The sequence below is a fragment of the Dromiciops gliroides genome, chromosome X (genome assembly GCF_019393635.1).
Source record: "Dromiciops gliroides isolate mDroGli1 chromosome X, mDroGli1.pri, whole genome shotgun sequence".
In the NCBI taxonomy this organism is placed as follows: domain Eukaryota; kingdom Metazoa; phylum Chordata; class Mammalia; order Microbiotheria; family Microbiotheriidae; genus Dromiciops; species Dromiciops gliroides.
Genome location: NC_057867.1, coordinates 48,851,184 through 48,872,246, shown reverse-complemented (window position 1 = coordinate 48,872,246; position 21,063 = coordinate 48,851,184). Strand labels below are relative to the sequence as shown.

The following is a 21,063-nucleotide window of genomic DNA, read 5'->3' as shown; positions in this document are numbered from 1 at the left end:
GGCTGGTGCTTTATCCACTGCAGCCCCACCTAGCTGCCCCCAAGAAATTGTATTGATAGCTTTTTTTAATATTACCTAAATTTTCCCATTGCTCTCTCCATCCCCCTCTCAGATAGCCATACCATGTAACAAGGCATTTTTTGAAGGGGGAGAAATAAGAAAAACAAAAAGAGGAAAATGAGAAAAAGAATCAGCAAAACCAACATGTCAAATATTGGTTGATCTGAATCTGAAAATATATGCAGGGTTCCATACCCATGGACCTCCCACCTCTACAGAGGAATGGGAGGAGGTGTCTTCTCATATCTCTATTATTAACAAGCTCTCCATCCTGAGAGTCAGCCTCTGACATGTACTAGCCATGTGACCTCAGTTTCCTCCTTATAACCTAGAGGCACACATCCCCCATCTCTACCTCACGACTCCTCATACATTTGGACCTAGAAGGGACCTTAGAGGTCATTCAGCACAACCTGATCATTTTATAGATGAGGAAATTAGGGCTCAGACAGAAGAAGCAACTTGTCCAGGGTCTCATAGATTAATCCCAGTGAAATGTGAATGATAAAATCTATAACACCTCCCTCGGAGGGCTGTTTGGAGACTCCAAGTAAGAAAGCGTATATAGAGTGCTTGGCAAACCTGAAAGTAATCCCATCTTTGATGTCTACTACCTGTGTGACCTCACATAGATTGCTTTACCTCTTAGATCTCAGTTTCCTTATCTGTAAAATGAGGTCTCTCAGCTTTAGCTTTAGGATTCTGTGATCCTATGTCAGATGCTGCTATTACCACCACCATCATCATTAGCATCCATCCATCCAGCTGGACATCATTCATTATCCTAGGTGTCTTCTTCTCACATTCTTTTCATCTGCAGGTGCTTCTCCAAAGACGCCAACATCTTTTGGCACCCTCTCCAAGGTTGCTTCCACTCATACTCCCTGATTCTCCGAGGGAGGCCAGGCCTTGGCGTCTCCTTGTTCCTCATTGCCACTTTTAGCACTTTCTTCTGCCCCTGTCTCTGGGCTACCACCTGCCCATTAAAGTTCACTTCATCTTGTCCAGAAGCCATGGCCTCCAGCCCAGGCTCCCACCTCCCTAACTCTACCCCCACTCCTGTCGCTCAGTGTCTCTGTCCCCCGTGACCTCTATTTCTAGTTTTCTTCAACCACACACAAGAGTTGGCATGTCCGCAGTGGCCCTGGCCACAGGTGTTGGAATTCCTAGCTGTGGCTTTGCTGAATGCTTTTGCCTGCTTTTGTGGCTGGATAGAAAATGAAGGTGGTCAAGGAGAAAATACAAAGGAATATATTTAAAATGGGCTCCCTCAGCCTCTCTCAGCTTGCACCCTGCACTTAGATGCAAGCTCTAAAAATATGCTGGCCGCCCTGGCTGTGCAGCCCAGGAGGCCTTACCACATAATCCAGGAGGTCAGTTTTCATCTTTAACCCAACCTCCCCATCCCCCCCACCTTTGATGGAAAGATGGGCTCCAGGAGGAAGACTTCAAAGCTGTAGAGTTGTGGGCAAGTTCATTTATCTGCCTCTTTTATTTGGCTTTCCAATGGAGGGTGGCGAGGATTTCCTATATTTAAAGGCCGTGATATGGTGTTCTTATTGGCAGGTGTCTTCCATGAGGCATTTAGAATGAGCTTGAGCCACATGTTATATGCCTGTGTGTGTGTGTGTGTGTGTGTGTGTGTGTGTGTGTTTAATATACCGACCAAGCAGGAAAAATTCCACCAGTGAGGGGGTCCTAAGTCCTAAGCTCCAGTTTGACATTATCACTCTCAGCTGTTGGGGTGATGTTACAGACACCAAGGACACAGTGTCGGCCAGAATTCCCAAAGCCCCATCTAAAGGACCTGCTATGGGCTGTAGCATTCCATTGGTCGCACCATCAAAGGCCGAAGGAATTTGTTCACCACTGAGTAGGACCAGCCACTGCTTGTTGTCAGGCAAAGGGATCACTGCCCCCCATCGTCCGAGCCTTTGTCCTTGCCCAGGACACCATGAAAAATTGGGAAGGAATCCAGACTCATTAATGAGCTAATACAAAAGATTAGCCCAAGCCTAGAAGCCGTTTGTTTTTGCTTCGTATCAGTTCTCAAAGGTAGCTGAGAGTTCAAAGATCTCTACAATGCAATGGAGTGGCCCACTGAAGTATACAATAAGGATTTCCCTTGGCTTGTAGATGCAATATGGTGTGGCGAGATGGCCGGGTAGAATATAAAGACTTCCTTCGAGACTTGGAGTAGAGACTAGGGTTTGAATTCATGCTTTGTTGCTTGTGAATTGTGTGCCTCTAAGCAGGCCACTTAATTTCTTTAAGCCTAAATTTCACCATATGTAAGATAGGGATAGAGACACTTGCACTACCTACTTTGTATGGTGATTGTCAGGAAAGTAAACCTTGAAAGGGGTCTATTAATGGGAGCTTTTGTTATTATCATCTCAGGACAGTTACCCAGGGGTGGATTTCTTCTGAAGGTACAATTCCTTTTTTTAGCTATTATATAGCAAATCAGTTGAGTGTTAATTATAACATCATTATGGGGGGGGATGATTCCTAATGCTACAGGTATAAAAAGTTACAGAATCCCCGAAACTCAGATCTGAAAGGACCCCTAGGACCCCCTGGTCCAACCCATGCCTGAGCCGGGATCCTGAACAAAATGCCCAATAGTCATCCAGCCTTGGCTTGAACACCTCCAGGGAGGGGGAGCCCACCACTTCAGAGGCAGTCTATTTTGCTTTGAGACACCTAAATGTCCCTCATTGTTGGAAAATTCTTTCTCATATCAAATTTAAATTTGTGTCTTTGTAACTTCCTCCCAGTGTTCCTACTACTGCCCTTTGGGGCCAAGCAGAACAAAGTTAATCCCTCTTCCGCATGAGAGCCCTTTCAATATTTGAAGACAGCTACCATTCCCCCCCTCCCCCCTCCCCACCCCAGTCTTCCCTAGTTTAAGAATTCTCTGTTCCTTCCACAGTTCTTCATCTGGTGCATTTTCCACCCCTCCCAGCATCCTCCTAGCTTTCTTGTGCTGTTTTTCAGCTTGTCAAGAGAGGCTTTTGCAGAATGTGGTACCCGCAACCAAATGCATTACTGGCCAGGGGGTAGGCCGGTGGGAAAGAGCACAGTCCTTGTTCCTTGAAGTTGCTACCATTTCCGTTGCCCAGATTGCAACCCTGGAATTATTCTCGACTCTTCTCTTTTCCTTACCTCCCCTAACTGGTTGTCATGATTTCTGGATTTTTACCTCTACAACATTTCTCCCTTCCATTTCTTTCTTTCAACTTATCCAGCTCCCTCCCTAGGTTCCCTCCCCACCCCCACCTCTACCCTGGACTCTTGGAATCTCCCATTTGGTCTTCCTGCTTCAAGTCTCTCTTTTCTCCAACCTCCACCCCACCCCCCCAGCTGTCAAAATAATTTTCTCGAGGCACAGATGTGACAACATCATCCCCCTCCTCAAAAACCTTAAAATATGAATTTCTTCCACGGGCATTTGTAGTCCTCTACAGCCTGGCTCCCAGCTACTTTTGCAGCCTCGTTTCTTACTCCCCCTTTTCACACACTTTTTATGTTCCAGCCCAACTGGCCTAGAAGCCATGGATGGTCAACATGACATTTAAATCCTCCTGCTCCAAATCGAGGTTTTGGTTGGGTTTACTGATGAATGTCAACTTGCCACACACTTTCCTGTCATCGTGAGTCCAATTACAAGTGGCTCCTTGGCTGTTGAATGTTGAGTACCACCAGTATGTGGCATTCTCAAATTCATCCAGACAGCGCAAGGCTGTGTCCTCTTTATACTGGAGAGCCTGCTATGTTTGGGGACAGTGTCAGCGACAGGAGTGGGGATGACAGGTGGTAGGAGGGGCTCCTCAGTATTTTGCCACATTTGGAGATTTCGCTTGGAGCAGCTTGCTTCTCTACGTAGAGAGCCTTATTTGAGTGAAAGGCCTAGATGAAGGACTTTCCTGCTTCCCCAGTTAGGAGACTGCCCTCACAGCTATCAAATGCTGATGTAAGGGGCAGCTAGGTGGCGCAGTGGATAGAGCACCGGCCCTGGATTCAGGAGGACCTGAGTTCAAATCCAGCCTCAGACACTTAACACTTACTAGCTGTGTGACCCTGGGCAAGCACTTAATCCCAATTGCCTCACTAAAAAAAGAAGGAAAGAAAGAAAGAAAGAAAGAAAGAAAGAAAGAAAGAAAGAAAGAAAGAAAGAAAGGCAAATGCTGATGTAGACCAGAGCAGAGGGTCTAAAAAGGATATTAGGTGTTTGTGTTCATCCTGGTTTAAAGTCGGACCCGTTCACTGCTGATTTTCTGCCCCACTTGTGGAAAAACCAAGGAACGGCAATGCAGGGCCGTGGCTTGAGGTTAGAGGAGCTGAATTTGAATCCGGCCCTTGCCATCACTGTCTCATCCTGTTCCCCCTCTAAATGAGTGCGGTTGAACTAGAATTGATCTCTAAACTATTTTCCACCTCTAAAGTGCTATGAGCCTATGAAAATACTGGGGAGACAAGAGATTATGGTGTATGTATATGCATAAGCAAGGTGTCCCAAAGTCTCAGTGTGGTTTTAAGCTACTAGAGCTAAAACTGCACTGAAACTTTGGGGACAGCCTACACCTAGAGAGAAAGAGGGAGAAAGATTCTCTTTACAGGTGACTAGTGAGCGGTGGAGAACTTCAAGCTCCCTAGATGTAGTTTCCTCCTTACCCCCAAACACATATGAGTATCCAAGGGAAAAAACCTGCCTCAGATTCAGGGTACCCACTCAGAACCATAGCTTCTGAGCCCCAACTGGCGTGCTTTGTTTTACCAGACAGCCAAAGGCCATTTCAAAATAGGGACATTTACTCAAACGGTACAGCAAGCAAAGGGACAAAAGAGATCCTCTCATGTATATTTGGGGCACATGCTCCTATTGGTGAACGTACCAGCAGGGGATACCAATGGAAGGGAACATCCACCAAAAACATGTATGACAAGTGTACATGCAGGCAAGGAACATGGCTGGCCAGGAATCATGCATGAAGGGTCTAATCTTGGGGCCCATATGTGGCCGGGGTAATTTATGCCTGACACTGAAGAGCTGCCTCTGTCCTCTGGTGATGTCATCCCACTTCTCTCTGTGGGGCGTCATTCTTCACTCTCCACAGGCCACTACATTATCTCTCCTAGGCGCCTCAGCCTGTCTCACTGTTGCTAAGCTGCTCTTCCCTTACCCTCTGCTCCCCTCCACTTAGGTGAAGGTGGGAGAAAGGTGTCTCACCCTGGCAGGTTGATGCCCTTTTAGGACAGAACAGCATAGGTTTATGAGGCAAGCCACCAATAAAAGCCCAAAGAATGCCCCAGGCTGTAATTAATCCTGTTCCTCTATATGCTCTTAGAGATCCTCTAATTCAGGGTTCTTAATCGGGTTATGTTCCTGTTGTTCTGGACTCTCTTGGCAGTCTGTAAAACTGCCTGGAAAATTATCCCTTCTCAGGACAACTTTTTAAATGCATAAAATAAAATGCGTAAGACTACCAAGGAAAGTAATTGGGTTGAAATAGAGTTATCAACATATTTTTGTAAGTTCCTAGACCCCAGGTTAGGAACTCCTGCTCTAGTCCAACCCCCTGATTTGATATAGAGGATGAAAATGAGGTCCAGAGACACTGGCTCAGGGTCATTTGGTGATCATGCTATAATGCTCACCTAGTGGGAACTGGAGGCCTCTCTTCTACAGCCAGCTTGGGGGGTGGGGAAGAGTGGGCTTTGTGTGGGGCTAGGACAGATGGAGAGGGAGGGATTCGCGGGAAGGGAAATGGATGGGCAAATGGGGAGAGAGCAGGGACAAGTAGAGAGGGGACATCCCCTCCCCTCTCCAAATGACCCTGTCTTCTCTACCAGTCTGTCTTCTCTCTTTGTGTCCCACACATTCAGCATTCTTCTCCCCACCCACTATAGACTCTCCCTTCTCCCCTGTTCCCTCTCCATAGAAGGTTATATTCACAAAACTGAAGATAATCCTGGCCTAGAGAGAACATATCAGAACTGCTAGAACAAGTCTGGCTCAAGTCATGATCCCTCAGAGTGTCCTTAGTCATATCCTCTGCCCCCAAATAGACCCATCTTCTTTGCAGGTCCACATGATGACATTTACTTCATGAGATCATAGGATTTGAAAGTGGAACTGACCTTAGAGAATATCTAAGGCAACCTCTTCCTTTTGCATGGGAAAAAGTAAGCCCCCAGAGAGAGCTTATAACTTAGCCACATTGGTGGCCTAGGTAGCCAAGTCAGGTTTGGATCCCAAGCCCAAATATGTTCGTTGTTCTTGCCACTAGATTATAGCTGCCACTCATTTATTCTGCTGGATGCCTGACCAATACTCCTTTATTTTAAAAATTATTTTTATTTCATTAAATATGTCCCAATTACATATAAAAATTGTTAAAAACAATCATTTTTTAAAATTTTGAGTTCCAAATTCTCCCCATCCCACCCCTTTTCTCTCCATGAGAAGGCAAGCATTTTGATTTTGATTATACATGTGACATCATGCAAAACATATTTCTTTATTAGCCATATTGAAAAAGAAAACACAAACAAAATAAAATAATAGAAGTAAAGAAAAAGTAAAGTATGCTTCAATCTGCATTCAGAGTTCATTAGTTCTCTCTCTGGAGAAGGATAACATTTTCACCATGAGTACTTTGGAATTGTCTTGGATCATTGTCTTGATCAGACAGAATAGCCGTCTTTCACAGTTGATCATCCTTATGATACTGCTGTTATTGTATACAGTGTTCTCCTGGTTCTGCTCACTTCACTTTGCATGAGTTAATTTAAGTCTTGCCAGGATTTTCTGAAAGCACGCTGCTCATCATTTCTTATAGCACAATAGTATTCCATCACAACTTGTTCAGTCATTCCCCAATTGGGGGGTATCCCTTTAATTGCCAATTCTTTGTCACCACAAAAAGAACTTCTAGAAATATTTTGGTAAAAATAGGTCCTTTTGGGGCAGCTAGATGGCGCAGTGGATAGAGCACTGGCCCTGGAGTCAGGAGTACCTGAGTTCAAATCCGGCCTCAGACACTTAACACTTACTAGCTGTGTGACCCTGGGCAAGTCACTTAACCCCAATTGCCTCGCTTAAAAAAAAAATAGGTCCTTTTTCCTTTTCTTTGATTTCTTTGGTATTTCTGGGTCCAAAGGATAGGCACAATTTTATAGCCCTTTGAGAGTAGTTTCAAATTTTTCTCCAGAATAATTAGACCAGTTCACAATTCCACCAACAATGAATTAGTGTCCCAATTTTTCTACATCCCCCCAACATTTCTCATTTTCCTTTTCTGCTTCACTTTAGCCACTCTGATAGGTGTGAGGTGGTATCTCAGAGTTTTTAATTTGCATTTCTCTAATCAGTAGCGATTTAGAGCATTTGTCATGTGACTATTTGATTTTTTCTTCTGAAAACTATCTATTCATATCCTTTGGCCATTTATCAACTGGGAAATGGCTTTCATTTTTTTTTTTGCCGGGCAATGAGGGTTAAGTGACTTGCTCAGGGTCACACAGCTAGTAAGTGTCAAGTGTCTGAGGCTGGATTTGAACTCAGGTCCTCCTGAATCCAAGGCCAGTGCTTTATCCACTGCGCCACCTAGCTGCCTCTGACTTTCATTTTTATAAATTTGCCTCAGATCCCTATATATTTGAGAAATGAAACCTTTTACCAGAGAAACTTGTTACAAATTTTCTACAACATAATTCTTTAGTAGATTGCAATGAATGACACTGAATAAGTAAATTAACTTAGGTAGAATTGTCATTTTCATTATATTGGTTCAGCCTGCCCATGACCAATTAATATTTCTCCATTTGTTTAGATCTGACTTATTTCTATGAAAAGTGTTTTGTAATTATCTTCATATGGTCCCTAGCTTTAAGGAAATCAGTCTATAGTTTTCTTTCTCTGTTTTTGCTCTCCCTGGTTTAGGTATCAAAACTCTATCTCGGGGGCAGCTAGGTGGCACAGTGGATAAAGCACTGGCCCTGAATTCAGGAGGACCTGAGTTCAAATCTGGCCTCAGACCCTTGACACTTACTAGCTGTGTAACCCCGTCCAAGTCACTTAACCCTCATTGCCCTGGAAAAAAAAGAAAAAGGGGGGGGGGGAGAGAAGGTCATAAATAGTGTCATCTTCAACAAAAAGTTCAAGGAGGATGACAACTGAGACTTGATTTGGAAAAGTAGATAACACTAATAATCATGGATAAGGCTATTTCTCTAGGGTAGTCTAGATAAAAGCTGAATTAATGGGGGCAGAGGAGTGAGTAGATAAAAAGAAATGGAGTCATGTAGTGTAGACTGTGCCATGTCTAGAAGTTTTGTAGGTACGAGAAAGAGACATGGGAGAAAGCATGCAATTGGGCACTTATTAAGTGCCCAATATGTGCTAGTCACTGGAGGTCCTAAGACACAAGTGAGATCACCTGTGCCCTCAGGAAGCTTATGTTCTACTGGCATGGAGTGCCAAGAAAAAGATATGGTGTTCTTTGGGGGTTCATTTTCATCTGGTTTTGGATTAGGGCCACCTAAGCATGAATCTGTGGAAGCAGATAGGAAGGAGGGGGAGAGAGAGAGAAATAGAGGGAGGGAGGGAGGAAGAGGAAGAGAAGGAGAAGAAGGGGGAAGGAGAGAGAGGAAGGTGAAGAGAGGAAAAAAAGATGATTGGTAGAGAAAGTTACTAGAGGAGGCAGAAGGGGACAGAATCAAAGAAATAGGAAGAGGTATCATCCTTGAGAAGCAGTGTCTCATCTGAGACAGGAAAGAAGGAAAGAATGGGTGAAGACACCAGGAAGTTTTGATGGTGGGGAGAATGGGAATTAAAGGAGCTAAAGTCAGATAATCATTTTTCTCAGGCCTTTGGCAAATACTCAACGGAGCCCTGATCCTGTCATACCCTCAGGGTCTTTTATTCCTACTGGACTGCCAGGGTCAGTAGCTTTCAGATTTTAGTCTCTGGAGGTTTAATAAGAGCGTTTAAAGACGTCTGACTAACTGGTTAACCCATTTCTTTCCGAAGGCTTTTCTTTTTTAACTGAGATTGGTGGTGATGGTAAGGTATTTTTCCCACTATAATTAATCAAACCAGTGCCCACATAGATCAAAAACTTAATTTGACTTGGAAACCATGAAATAAATAAAATCTGGCTCCACGTGTCTCCTCTAAGCACTCTCCAAGCAAGCAGCCCTCATTTCACTCAAATAATGGAGATTCAGCAACCTGACAATTTTTGAATGTCAAAGAGCCCTTCGTGAACTTGGGACACTTTCCAAGTTCCATGAGAAAATGACATTTATTTCAAAGGTTAAACTCGCATGTTTGGAAAAAAATCAAAAAGCAAGGAAATTGTCTCTTACTACAAAAAGGAGGTTTCCTAAATTGGCCCCAAAGTAGTTTATATTTCCATAGATAATGATTAATTTACTATGATGCCCAGGGAAGTAGCAGTTGAACTCAACTAACCAAGCCACCACCAAATTTACTGAGCCTCCTTCTGTCCTTTTCTGTCACTTCCCATCTCCCTGATTTCCACCCCCCCTTCCTTCCTTCCTTTGTACTTTGCCTTGGCACCACATTCTCTGTCATCTTTCTTTCTCCTTCCTGTCCCTATCTCTTCCTCCCTCCATCATTCTAATTGTCCCATCAAGAAAATGGTTCTAATGTATAGAGCCAATGTAATTATTGGTTGGATCTGCTGAACATAATGTTATGTTCTCTGTTCTCATTTTGTAAAAAGCTAGTAAACAGAACATTTTCTATTGCTTTCAGAAAGTTAATTCAATTGCTTTTTATTTGTTTGTAGATTCCATGTTCCCTGCAAACCCTACCCCATTCAGTGGCTTATGAGAGAGAGAAAGCCTCTCCTGTCTCACCAGGCTCTTGCCATTTAATTCCCATCCAGAATAGAAGGTTAATAATAATGACAATCACTCACTGTTAGATAGTGCTTTAAGGTTTACATATAATGGTAGAACTGCTGTGGATACTGGCAATTTTCTTTGGGGAAAAAATGTAAAGAGAAGGTAAAAGAGCTTGAAGTATTTCTATTCTCCCAAACTAGAGAAAACTTGGTAGAAAGCTCAGTTAAGAACCTCTACATCTGGGGCTTATTCCTATCCCCCCCAGAAGTTTCTCAACTCTGTATTAGTTCATTTAAATCTCCAATTGCAGAGTCTTTTTTCCCCTTTTCTGTCCCAAAGGTCAGATTGCGTTTGGCCCATTAATAACTGTAGCCTATAGCTGCTCCATTAGTATTCTCACAAAAGCCAAGGGAAATGGAGAAGGACCCTGCCCTTGGGTCATGTGCGATTTTGATTCTCCTGACACAGTGTTCCATTATTAGCATCACTGAGAAAATATTGCTATTAAAGAGTAGTGGGGCTTTTGTTTCAGTGAGCAACTTGAGATCATGGAAACTCCTACACAATTTTCTAAAATGTAATCTTGTCCTATAGCTTTCTCCTGTTCACTTTATGCTTTAATAGCCAGATTTCCTGAAGCAGTGAGGTCCTCCATCACCCAACCCCCCATCCCAAATCATAGCCTGGTGGCCAATCTTTATGTGTAGTTGGCCAACCCCTTAGGAAGGTCACTGCAAAGCCTCCCATGTAAAACTTCCTCAAGGCATGTAGGGAACCCCAGACTCCCCCAGGGAGGTACTGCTTTGCTACAAAGAACATTTACCTGGCTTTCTTGCCCTCCACCCTAAGCTTTAGAGTCACAACCTAAAGGCCAATTGAGAAGCTTCAGGCAGGTGGCCTTGGCTCTTCTCTGGAGGAAGCATTGGAATGGAAGAGAGACTACTACTGCTGCTTCTGCCTTGAATGGTGGCTGTGGGCAGTTCCTAATAGCTTCCTATCAGCAGCCCAACTACCTGCCTCCCTGATTGTGTTAGCATTTTCCATTTAAGAGCCATCTCTGTACTGAATTGCTTCAAGAGGCAACACAGACCCTGTGGGTAATGAAAAATGATTTGGAGGCTTAGGGAACACCATCATGGTTTGTTAAAAGAGTAGAGAACGGGGGCGGGGGGGGGGGCTAGGTGGCACAGTGGATAGAGCACCGGCCCTGGAGTCAGGAGGACCTGAGTTCAAATCCAGCCTCAGACACTTAACACTTACTAGCTGTGTGACCCTGGGCAAGTCACTTAACCTCAATTGCCTCACTTAAAAAAAAAGAGTAGAGAACATGTCTCTAAAACGTTTGAAAGTTCCAATGGTAGGATTTATTCATTCAGTAAACATTGATTGAGGGCCTTGTGCTTGGGGTAGGGTACCCAAAAAAAAGATATGGGGGCGGCTAGGTGGCACAGTGGATAAAGCACCAGCCCTGGATTTAGGAGTACCTGAGTTCAAATCCAGCCTCAGACACTTAACACTTACTAACTGTGTGACCCTGGGCAAGTCACTTAACCCCACTTGCCTCACTAAAAAAAAAAAAAAGATATGGTTCTCACCACGGTTGTTCTGGCAAATGTTTAACAACTGACTTGAAATGGTTATAAGTTTAGTCTGCATTATTCATAGTTCTCCATCTCTTTTTTATGTTTAGACAATCAACAAAACCTCAAAGCCTGATTTCAAGCCTTTGCTGATTTCCAAGGTGTAAAATGCTCACACTGAAAAGTTGTCAGCTCTTATGAGCTAGTATGAGCTGACTCCAGCACACTTCTGGTCCTTACTCTCATAGAGCTTAGTCTACATGTGAGGAAACTGAGTTACAAAGAGTTACAATGACTCACTCAAAGTCACACAGGCATGAAATGACAGAGCATTCTTGTTATCATGTACAAACAGCTACATTATCTGCTATGATAGCCAAGAATGATCACTCCTTCCTTTGAACTTCCCCCAGAAACACTGAGCACTTCTCTACTTTCTTGTATAGAAAAGGACCTCATCTAGTCCCAGTAGAGCTATTGTATGAATGCAGAATGACCATCCATTCATATAATAGGAAATAATTTGTGCTAAGTGCCCCTGGAGGAGAACAGGGAGCTGCAGGGTTCAGAGTAGGGACCAGCCGGGTGATCAGAGGCAGCTCCTTATGAAGAATTGGCCCTTGAAAGATGGGCAAGGATTGGATGGGCAGATGGGGTAAGGCAAGAGATGGAGATGTAAGGTGCTGGCCACAGCTTGGCCTCATAGCCAAGTCTCAGTGGGCCATGCGGGCGTTTTCTCCTTGGCCATGCCTATCCTTGCCCCAAAATAAAGCACAAATAGACTCCATTCATAAACACCAGGGGGTAGGAAGGGAGGAGCCTGGGTTGGAGGGAGTTGAAGGTGGAGGGTGGGGGAACAAGCAATTCATTTTTATGCCTTAGAGAGAGAATTAACTGATCATAAATCCCAGGTAATCTGGTTTTCTCCTGTTATGCAATGAATAACCACTTGTTCCAATTTTGGAAGTAACACCTCACAATGCTGAATAGAGTAACAGGCCGGATAAGCCCATTCACTCTGTTTGGGAAGGTGGATATGTGTGACTCATACCTAATTCCCAAGGACAGAAGCAGTTCTCCTTAGGCATGAGTGGAAAAGAACTGGCCAAGTCTTGGACCACTAGAATCCTATGAAAGAATGCATGGATGGCTTATGTGAACTGCCAGGTGTTTATAAAAGTCACCCAATAAAGCAAGCATTTATTGAGTACCTACTATTTGCCAAAAACTGCTAGGCTGTAGGGATACAAATACAGAAATATAGTTAAGAACCTTATATTCTAATGGGGGAGACAATATATATGTGTGTGTGTGTGTGTGTGTGTGTGTGTGTGTGTGTGTGTATGACACATACATAGGTTTGTTGTTGTTCAGTCGTGTTGGACTCTGTGACCCCATTTGGGGTTTTCTTGGCAAAGATACTGGAGTGGTTTGCCACTTCCTTCTCCATGTCATTTTACAGATGAGGAAACTGAGGCAAACAGAGTTAAGTGACTTGCCCAGGATCACACAGCTAGTCAGTATCTGAGGCCAGAGTTGAACTTAAGAAGATGAGTCTTCCTGACTCCAGGTCACGTACTCTGTCCACTTCAGTGCCACCATACATAGGTTTATATAAAACAAATATAAAGCAAACAAACCTTGGAATGGAGGGAACTACCAGCTGGGGGACCAGGAAAGGCCCCATAAAGAAAGAGGTCATTGAGCTATCTATTTTGAAGGGAACTAGGGATTCCAAGAGATGGAGGTGAGGATAGCATTCTAGGAATTGGGGGGGGGTCAGTAAGTACAAGGGCATGGAGATGAGTGATGGAAGGTCACGTCCGACAGCAAATAGGACGGTGTGGCTAGACCATAGGGTTACTCTGTTTTCCTTCCTGAGACATTCATGGGTTCTGAGAAGTCCTGAAATAGCTGTGTAGTGCTTGTCTCCATCTGTCTGATTTCTCCGCTCCAATCACAGAGTAACCTTGTGATGTGATTTCCCAACAGGCATGGCACTTTAGAACGGCTGACCATTAGAGCTACAAGAGACCTTCTAGATGATTTAGTCTAAGTGCCTCATCTACAGAGGAGAAACCTTTGAGGCTCAGGGAAGGAAGCTTTACTACCCAAGGTCACAGAGCTAGTGGGTGGCAAAGTATTAACTGAAAGCCAAGCCTCCTAATTCCGGAGCTCCCTTTCACCCCCGGTTTTCAAGGGAAGCCTGGACGACCACCTATTGGGTGTGCTGGCATGGCTATGGATTGACCTGGATGACCACTGAGGTCCCTCTAATTCTGAAAGTCTGCAACTCCCAGGCCAGTACCCTTTCTACTCCACCATTTACTGGCTTGAGAACCTCTGGAATGTGTGCACTTTCCAAACTTTAAAGCGTGATATAAATGGAAGCTATTATTAATATTCACAGAATCTCAAACTTGGAAGGGACTTCAGTGGCAGTCTAGTCCAACCCATGCCAAAAAAAGACTCCTGCCTACAACACACCCAACAAGTGATGTCATCCAGCTTTTGCTAAAGACCTCCAGTGAGGAGGAAGGAACCCACTACCTCCTGAGTCAGCCCATTCTACTTTGGGAGGGCCCTAATTGTTAGCAAGTTTTTTCCTGACATTAAGCCTAAATGGGCTCCTTTGTAACTTCTAATCATTGCTCCTGGTTCTGCCCTCTGAGGCCAAACAGCAAAGCTTATCCCTCTTCTATAGGACAGTTCTTCAAGGGCTGTATTTGAGAGCAGCTGAGTCTATCCCCATTGAAGATTCTCTTCTCCAGGCTGTTTCAGGTTTTTTTTTTCAACTGAACCTCAAATGACATGACCCCTCAGGCTCTGCCTTCCTTTAGATAGTCTTTGAATTCATCTTGTCCATTCTAAACAGTGGTGCCCACTTGAACACAGCACCCACCCCACATATAGTTTGACTAGGACAATGCCATCACCTCTTTATTCCTGCAAACTGTTCCCCTCTTCACACATGATACCATGGGTGAAGTGATAGAGTACGTGACCTGGAGTCAGGAAGACTCATCTTCTTGAGTTCAACTCTGGCCTCAGATACTGACTTTGTGACCTTGGGCAAGTCATACCATGATTTGGTGGCGGCGGCGGCTGTTGGTTTTCTCCGGGAAGTCGGGGGAGGGCTGCCTCTTATATTAAGCTTGTATTTCACTCAAAAACCAGATGTTTTTCAGATGTATATCTGTCTGATACTTGTGAAGTTGATTCCTTGAATCCAAGTGTAAGACTTGACATTTATCCCGATTAAATTTCTTTTCTTAAAAAAATTAGGTCTCCCTAGCTTGCCCAGGTTGGAAGTACAGAAGCTCCTCACTGGCCTGGTCTCAGTCTCTGACCTGTTTAGTCTTCATTGTTAACTGGTCTACCTCTCCTTAAGGAGGCTGAAAGCTCATCATAATTAGTGATGATAATTAGTGAAAGCTTCGGCTACCATCCTCAGAACTCCCAAGCTTGAGACATCCACCAATTTCAGCCTCTCTGGGAATTGCAATCATAGGGTACTACCATACCCAGCTTAACTTTCATCTTATTCAGTTTAGCCAAGTATTCTAGGGTGCTAAGATCTTTCTGGATCCTGACTCCATTATCCAGTGTATTAGTTATCCTGTCCAACTTTGTATCATCTTCAAATTTAATAAGAACATTAACTATGCCTTTTCCTAAGTCAAGGATAAAAATGTGTACCAGCATGGGTCCAAGTACAGATTTCTGGGGTACTCCAATGGAACTTCCCTCCAGGCCATCCTGAAACTATTAATAACTACTCTCTGAGTCCAGGCATTCTGTCAGTTCCATACCCATCTAATTGTACTATCCTCTAGTAAATATCCTTCCATCTTTTCTGCAAAAATAGCAATGGTATATTAAAAAACACTTGTATAAAATCTAAATAAACAATACCTACGGCATTCCCCTTGTGTGCTAGTTTGATAGTCCTGTCAAAAAAATAAACAAGGTTAGTCTGGCATGACCTGTTATTAATGATCAGCCTTTCATCTTTAGATGTTCAGTGACATCTCTTTGATGTAACCTAGAATCTTCACAGGATCCGAAGTCAAGCTCACTAGTTTATAGTTTACAGACTCCTTTCTCTTCCCTTTTTTGGAAATGATAATAACAGGTGCCCTTCCCTATATTTGCAGTACCTCTTACTCTTACTCATCTTGGGTATTTCCTCCCCATAAGCCATATTTGCTCTATCCTTTTTAGTTCAAAGATTCTTCTCGACAGAAGCAAAGTAAAAAATTGAGGAACTCTGCCTTCTCTCTGTACTCAATTACACTAATTTCATCCACTCCAAGGAGCAATCCTATCCCATCTCTGATTTTCCTCTTTTCCTCAATAGAGCCCCCCCTCAAAAAAAAAAGCCTTTTCCATCTTTAGCCTTCCCCACCAACTAATTCTGAGGTTTAGCATTTCTGCCATTATGTTCTCACAGGATATTGTTTTCCATTCATTCATTCCCTGCCCTTACGTCTGTATTCTCTATAGGCCTTTTAAAGTCTCTGTGCATTCGCATTGCCCTCTTTAAGTCAATTTCCCATTTTTTCCTCTTCAAAACGATTTCTCTTCAGCATGTCATCTTTGAGCAGCTTGCATCCCCTTCACAGTTTGACTTCTGTAGGATTTTAATCCATGGGGTTCTACTCATCCTTTCTCTGTACTCTTGGACGAAACCTAGAGTGCATGACTGACTATATCCAACTTTCCATTCTTTCTCTGTTACAAACTCTAGTGAAAGTAGCCACTTTTCCCCAGTGTTCCCATCATTTCCACCCTAACAACCAGTCCTTCCTTTTTGTTGAGAAACAGTTCCAGAGTAAAATTTCCTTTTGTTGTATCTTCCATATTTTAAAAGATGATATTATTAGGGTAAATCTGCTCTGTCTTTGGCCAAGAGAAAATGAGACACGCATGGGAAGCAGGGAAAGATAAAGGGGAGGAGTGGATGGAGGTGGGGGTGGGGGGTGAGACATGGAGAACGAGAGAGAGGAAGAGGGGGAGTGAAAGCAAGAGAATGTTCCAGGAGATATGTGGATAACTGAAGTCCCCCACCACTCCTATCATGCTTCTTCTAAGCCAGGTTTTTGATTGGTTCCCAAATTCTCTTCTTAATCTTTCTGCCCAGGTAGTCTATAGTTTATTCCAAGGACACTATCACCTCTTTTTCTCCATCCAAATATTTCATCCTGGACTTCTTCACAGGAGTCTAGCTTCTTATTAAATTGTTAATATTGCAAAAGAAAGAGAAATAAAATGTGACCAGACCAAAGCTAAGATGAAAATTTTCTTTAAAACAACATCCAACTAATATGGGACCAAGGAACACCACTGCAACAACTACACAGATTAGAGATGTTTAAACAAGTCTTTGTGAGGGTCCAATGACTACAAAAATCCTCCAACCTGTGGCACAGGCAGGCCCAAGGGAAGATGGAAAGGCCTCAAAGGTATGCAGTTGGTACAGGCCTTGCGACGTAGTCATTGCTAACCTAATCCTTTGGTGTGATGAGAGTGAGACCTTCAGCAGTTTGCAGCACAGCCCAATGCATGAGACTTTCCCCAGGGATACAGACCCACACCCACCGGGAAAGTCAGCCAGGTAACCAAATTGTCTGGAGTCTGACTGCTCTGTCACACAGAGTTTTCACCTGGTCATCTTGCTTGCCATCCTTTTAAAACACTTGGCTGGGCAGCCACAGTGTAAGGGCTAGTCAAACACTATTCAACAAGCCTGGCCTTTCTCTGTTTTGATAAGCTGCCTACAGGCAACCTCAGAGTAAGGGAGTCTGATGCCCTCCTTGGGGCTTTTGGCAATAGCTGCTACCTGGCCTGTCCCCCATCCATTGCCCTGTCTTCCTGATCACAGGGACAGCCTTGTTCTCAGCCATCCCGACAAGGCTGTCAGAGGAGCAGCAAGCTTTCCTGCAAGTTAGCTCTGAATAACTGTGGCTTCACATTGTTGATTTGTGTGCATTGGCCCAACAGCCGAGCCCACAGGAACCCTTCCAAGGTATAGCAGGTTGGAATGACTGCTCTGTTGACTTCCCAGAAGAGTTTCTGAGCTAACCTGATTGATTAGCAGCCCACATTCTCATAGCCACACTGCTCCCCTCAACCCCCCAGCTGGCTAGGAGTCTAGATACAGGAAAACCTGATTATAATCTGGAAACAATGAGAAACTCAAACATCTGCAGGGCGAAGGAAGTCTCCCAGATGAGAGATGTTGGCTTCTCCTGATTGGTGATTATTTTGGGAACAAATCCCTTTATACAAAAGTCCCCAAACAGACTGTAGTTGATAAAATGATAAATTCCCAAAGAAAATGCTATGAAGAGAAAATAGCCAACTGACTGTTAATATACTGAATTGTCTTGACAATTAATTAATTAATTAATTGGTTTGTCCCGGTGCTCCCTAAGTATAAGCTCTGCCATCATAGAAAAGTGGAACAGAAAACTACAAACATCCACACTGTACGATTCAGTGGTAGATCAATTACCAAGGCATTTTGTGAGTATGCCTACTAGGTTCCTAGCATTTGCAAGATGTCATGGCACTCTGAGGGAAGGAAGGAGCAGGAAGCACATAAGTCAGAATGATTAAGTAAAGTCGGAACAGAGAGACCTGAGGGATTGAAATGGAAAGGACTCTATGAGAACCAGGTGAGAGAATGCATGGGAAGGCACTTTGTAAAAGTCAAAACTCTGGGCAAATGAAGGTATTCAGATTCTTGCTGTTGTTAATAACAAAAAATAGCCCCTGCCCTTCAAGAGCTAAATGGCAAAGAGGATGATAGAAAACATTACCCAATTAAAGTAACTCGAAAGACTAGACAACTGGGCTGAATCCAGTAAGATCCATCTAATGAGGGAAGGAAGCATGATACAGTTGAAAGCACTGACTCTGGAATAAGAGGGCTCAGGTTCGAAACCTGCCTATGAAGCTCACAACCTGTGTGACTCCAAACAAGCCACCTAGCCTCCCTGGACCTTAGTTTACTAATCTATATAATAGAGATAATTGGGGCAGTTAGGAGACACCATGGATAGTGCGCTGGGCCTAGAGTCAGGAAGACCTAAGTTTAAATCCGGCCTCAGACACTGACTAGCTGTGCTACCCTGGTCAAGTCACTCAACCTTGACTCTCGGTCAGATATGACTGAAATAACTGAACAACAACAAAAACACAACAGTGATGAAGGTGTTGAAGTAGATGGTCTCAGAGGCCCCTTCCAAGTCTAATGTATTATATGTGGGATAGATTCGAAGCAAACTAGGAACACAGAGAAAGGAATCCCCACTGGAGCTTGGTGTAGTAGCCAACGGTTCTGTGGAGAAGGATTGGAGCTTGGCTTCAAAGTTGGTCAGATGTCATTGGCAAAGGCGCTATGGACAAAGGTACCCAGACAAGGTGAGGAGGAGGAGGGGAAGAAGAGGGCAGGAGGAAGAGGCAGCTAGGTGGCGCAGTGGATAAAGCACCAGCCCTAGATTCAGGAGGACCTGAGTTCAAATCCAGCCTCAGACACTTGACACTTACTAGCTGTGTGACCCTGGGCAAGTCACTTAACCCTCATTGCCCCGCAAAAAAAGAAAAAAAGAAGAGGGCAGGAGGAGATCCCTCTACCCTGGCGCATCTTAAATAGTGTTAGAGTGGGAACTATACAGTTTCCCCTCACTCATGTCTGCTTGCAGTACCATGGAGGCAACATGTGGCATTCTTTGCCTGGCCCTTACCTCAGATATTGCAGGAAGAATCCCCAAATAATTGGAATAATCCTATCCACTTGACTCCACAGCGACTTGCTGGCTAATTGACTGGCAGTGTATTTTTGCTCTTTGGAAACACTGATGTGGGGAGGAAACAGACCTGGGGGGAAAGGGACTTCTGAGTGAATTTTTGAGTGACACTAGAGGTTGATGGGAACCATGCTGTAAGGGAAGGCCTCAGAATGGAGGCGCCTTGCTCTGATCCTACATCTGACTTATGCAGATATCTGTGCACAGACAGTTCTCACTCTCCATAAGTCAACTGTTCCTCTGACCTCTGTGTTAAGCAGTTTTACATAATGCAAATATACCAGCAGATGTGGGGAAGGGAAGGAGGGAGGCAGGAAGAGGGCTACCATGGAGGGAGGGGACTGGCACATAGTTCAAAGACATGGGCCTGAGGACAGAGAAGTGAGAACAGGAGGAGGAACGTTGAGGGCAGGGTCAGCTATGTGGGGGCCTGGCCAGGACCAAGAGGAAGGACATGTGCGGGCTGGACACAGACTAGGGACAGACATGCAGCACTCAAGAGCAGATTAAAGACACTCGGGGTGGATGTGCCAGTGTGGGTAGAGTGGGTCAAGGGTGGAGAAAAACAAAGGTTCTTCACCCCAGAGGTCTCAAGCCAAGCCCCCATTGGTGTCAGCAGCTGCATAGGTCTCTCTGTGGGTCCATTCTTCTGCTTTCACTTGGAGGCGGGGTTTTTTGGGGGAGGGGCAGAAGGAGGGAGAGAGAGAGAGAGAGAGAAAGAGAGAGAGAGAGAGAGATCGAGATCGCGCACAGTAGTGTGTATAGTAAAGTCAACTTATATGTTTTTCAGAATACAGATTTCTTCCAAAATTCTTTAAGTAAAATCAAATTTATGTAATGTGAATTTACATAAAATGAGAACTGTCTGTATCCCACCATGACAGGGAAACATTGAAGTATCCTCCTCTGCTATATTGATATGTTGAGCTCATAACAGAGAGTTTAATCTCTAGAAAGTAAGGCTAGTAATGCTACCTGCTAGGAGCTTCGGGGAGCTGCAGTAGGTACCAAACACTGACAAAGTATGAGCACTAGAGTCTACTGGGAACCCTACTCAGTCCATGCCTATGAATGACTGAAGTTATGCAAGGTTCTAGTCAGGGTTTCTCCTTGATGGAGTGAGTGGAAACAGAACAACCAAGCTATCCCACCAGAAGGAGAAATTATCAGGAAAACTAAGAAGAAATGATAATAAAGCACATTTTTTCTTGGCCAAATACACCTAATGAATCACCTGTCACTGGGGGAAAGGTGAGGGTCCTTAGGTATTCCTCAATAAAGAGTTACACTCTTGCACACAGTCCAATTAGAATTAAAATGGTTTTTATTTGGTGCTAGGGTAGGTTACCAAGAGGGAAATCAAAGACTTCACCTCAAGGGGAGGAGAGCTTAGAAACATTCTCCTCCCCAAACAGAAGGAAGGCAAAAGCTTTTATAGAGGATAGATGGGGTGTCCACCTGAAAGTGGAAAGTTACTTTTGGGGGTGGGGTGGTTTTGCTTCTCACAGGAGAACCTTCTGATTTATCCTAAGCTCCCATATCACACCCAAAAGCCTGTGGGCACCACTAGGCAAGGGGTCCAACTGAAAAGCCCAGTCTGGAAACCCAGCACAGGGAAACTTTCTATTTTACAAACTAGGAAAGTGTGGAAACTGCATTTGTATACCATGGCATCCAGACACAAAATCATTGGCTAAGAGCACAGCCCATGGAAACCTCCAACCATGTAG

The 21,063-nt window shown here is 44.1% G+C and overlaps 1 protein-coding gene and 1 pseudogene across 1 annotated transcript in view; one reads left to right on the top strand and one right to left on the bottom strand.

Annotated features, from left to right (window-relative positions):
* GPC3 (glypican 3) overlaps positions 1-21,063 on the top strand; it is a 728,389-nt gene that overhangs the window by 558,290 nt on the left and 149,036 nt on the right. The window lies entirely within an intron of this gene.
* Positions 3,609-21,063, bottom strand: part of LOC122733495 — a 28,980-nt pseudogene continuing 11,525 nt past the window's right edge.